This window comes from Anolis sagrei, chromosome 2 (assembly GCF_037176765.1).
Source record: "Anolis sagrei isolate rAnoSag1 chromosome 2, rAnoSag1.mat, whole genome shotgun sequence".
Lineage (NCBI taxonomy): Eukaryota > Metazoa > Chordata > Lepidosauria > Squamata > Dactyloidae > Anolis > Anolis sagrei.
The window spans coordinates 221,415,069-221,418,024 of NC_090022.1; positions in this window are offsets into that span (position 1 = coordinate 221,415,069).

The window sequence follows — 2,956 nt, forward strand, 5'->3', positions numbered from 1 at the left end:
TCAAAGCGGCCTTGCAACTTCAAAGCCTAGCTGATTCCTGCCTGGGGGGAATCCTTTGTTGGGAGGTGTTAGCTGGCCCTGATTGTTTCATGTCAGAAATTCCCATTGTTTAAGTATTCCTCTTTACTTACTGTCCTGATTTCAGAGTTTTTTTTAAATATTGGAAGCCAGATTTTGTTCATTTTCATTATTTCCTCCTTTTTGTTGAAGTTGTCCACATGTTTGTGGATTTCAATGGCTTCTCCGTGTAGTTTGACATGGTAGTTGTTAGAGTGGTCCAGCATTTCTGTGTTCTCAAATAATATGCTGTGTCCAGGTTGGTTCATCAAGTGCTCTGCTATGGCAGACTTCTCTAAGTTCACAGTGTCTTTAATGTTCCTTGATTTGTTTTTGAGCTCTGCATTTGGTGGTCCCTATGTAGACTTGTCCATAACTGCATGGTATATGGTAGACTCCTGCAGAGGAGATAGGATCCCTCTTGGGGAAATCCCAAAAAAGGATTCCCCAAGGCAACAACCAGCCAAGCTTTGAAACTGTAAGACCATTAAATGCTAATCAAGGAGGCCAGTCACAACATTCACACTTGCTTCAAGGAGATGAGAGTTCTGTCTCCCAATCTGGACAATCCACAGATATATGAACCTCACTTGGCATGTTTTCAGTATTATTCTATCACATTTCTTCTTTCTGTTTGCATTGCTTTAGCAACAGCCACAGCCTCAATAATGGAAATAAAGGAAATGTGTGCATGAAGTGTGTGTGTTCTCTTGCTTGCTGGAGTCTCAGACACAATTTGAACAAAGTCAACGGCTGCACCCTTAAAGCTGTAAATTCCAAAGTAGTTCCACTGTTAGCTTGAAGAACTGTTTGAAGTTGTGGCTGCTGATCTGATCTCAATCTTGATCAAGAGTATTTTCTGCTGAATTCCATCTAGCTCAGTTGTAGAAAGTAAACTCTACTAAACAGAGAAAGAAAGAATGAGGAAAAAGAAGAACTGAGCTAATGTTGTAATTCTCAAGCTTAGTTCCTTCTTTGTATGTGGACATTACAAATGATTAGACCAGGCATGGGCAAACTTCGGCCCTCCAGGTGTTTTGAACTTCAACTCCCACCATGCCTAACAGCCAGTAGGCTGTTAGGCATGGTGGGAGTTGAAGTCCAAAACACCTGGAGGGCCGAAGTTTGCCCATGCCTGGATTAGACAAACCACTTTGGCTGGATCGTTTTGTTGTTGTTTATTTGTTCAGTTGCTTCCGACTCTTTGTAACCTCATGGACCAGCCCATGCCAGAGCTCCTTGTCCCTTGTCGACCATGGCCACCCTCAGCTCCTTCAAGGTCAAGCCAGTCACTTCAAGGATGCCACCTCTCCATCTTGCCCTTGGTTGGCCCCTCTTCCTTTTTCCTTCCACTTTCCCCAGCTTCATTATCTTCTCCAAGTTTTTCTGTCTTCTCATGATGTGGCCAAAGTACTTCATCTTTGTCTCTAATATCCTTCCCTCCGGTGAGCAGCCGGGCATTATTTCCTAGAGTATGGACTCATTTGATCTTCTTGCAGTCGAAGTTATTCTCAGAATTTTCCTCCAACACCACAGTTCAAAAGTGTCTATCTTCCTTCGCTCAGCCTTCCTTATAGTCCAGCTCTCACATCCATGGTTTACTATGGGGAATACCATTGCTTGAACTATGTGGATCTTCGTTGCCAGTGTGATGTCTCTACTCTTCACTATTTTATCGAGATTGCTCATTGATCTCCTCCCAAGAAGGAAACGTCTTCTGATTTCCTGGCTGCAGTCTGTGTCTGCAGTAATCTTCATGTCTAGAAATACAAAGTCTGTCATGGCCTCCACATTTTCTCTCTCTATTTGCCAGTTCTCTTATAAGTCTGGTTGCCATAGACTGGATTTACACTGCCATATAACCCTGTTCAAAGCAGATAATCTGGATTTTAAATCGCAGTGTAGATTCAGCCTGTTATGTCAACTCCACTGGTTGCTGGTCCATTTTCGAGGACAATTCAAAGTGATGATCTTGGCTTATAAAACCCTATACGGCTATGGCCCAGCTTACCTGTCCAAACATATCTCCTTCTACGTTCCACCTTGTAATTTAAGATCAACTGGGGAGGCCCTGCTCTCTGTCCCATCAGCTTCGCAAACGCATCTGGTGGGGAAGAGGGACAGGGCCTTCTCGGTAGTGACCCCCCACCTGTGGAAATCACTCCCCAGCAAGATCAGGTTGGCTACATCCTCCTTTCCTTTAGGAAAAAACTGAAATCATGGTTTTGGAACCAGGCTTTTGGCCAGCAGGCATGATAGTACTTTGGACATTGAACATATAAGGTAAAGGTAAAGGTAAAGGTTTTCCCCCGACATGTCCAGTCGTGTCCGTCTCTGGGGGGTGGTGCTCATCTCCATTTCTAAGCCGAAGAGCTGGCATTGTCCGTAGACACCTCAAAGGTCATGTGGCCGGCATGACTGCATGGGAGTGCCGTTACCTTCCCGCCGGAGTGATACCTATTGATCTACTCACATTTGCATGTTTTCAAACTGCTAGGTTGGCAGAAGCTGGGGCTGACAGCAGAAGCTCAAACCGGTCCCCAGATTCAAACCTACGACCTTTCGGTCAACAAGCTCAGTGCTTTAACCCACTGTGTCACCGGGGGCTCAATGAACTGGACTATATGACTATGATAATACTCAATACTATGGGTTCCTGGGAGTTGCAGTTTGGTGAAGTACCGGCACTCTTTGGCAAAGATGGCTGAAGACCTTGTAAAACTACTAATCCCAGGATTTCATAGAAATGTGCATTGGCAGTAAAAGCTACATCAAAGTGCATTCATTCTGCGGCATACATGTAGTCTGACTCTTTTCCTCCACTTGTAAACAGAAGCGGCTGAGAAGCCTCCTGGATAGGCGCCTCCTCCTGATGATTTCCGGACTCTGACGTCTGCAG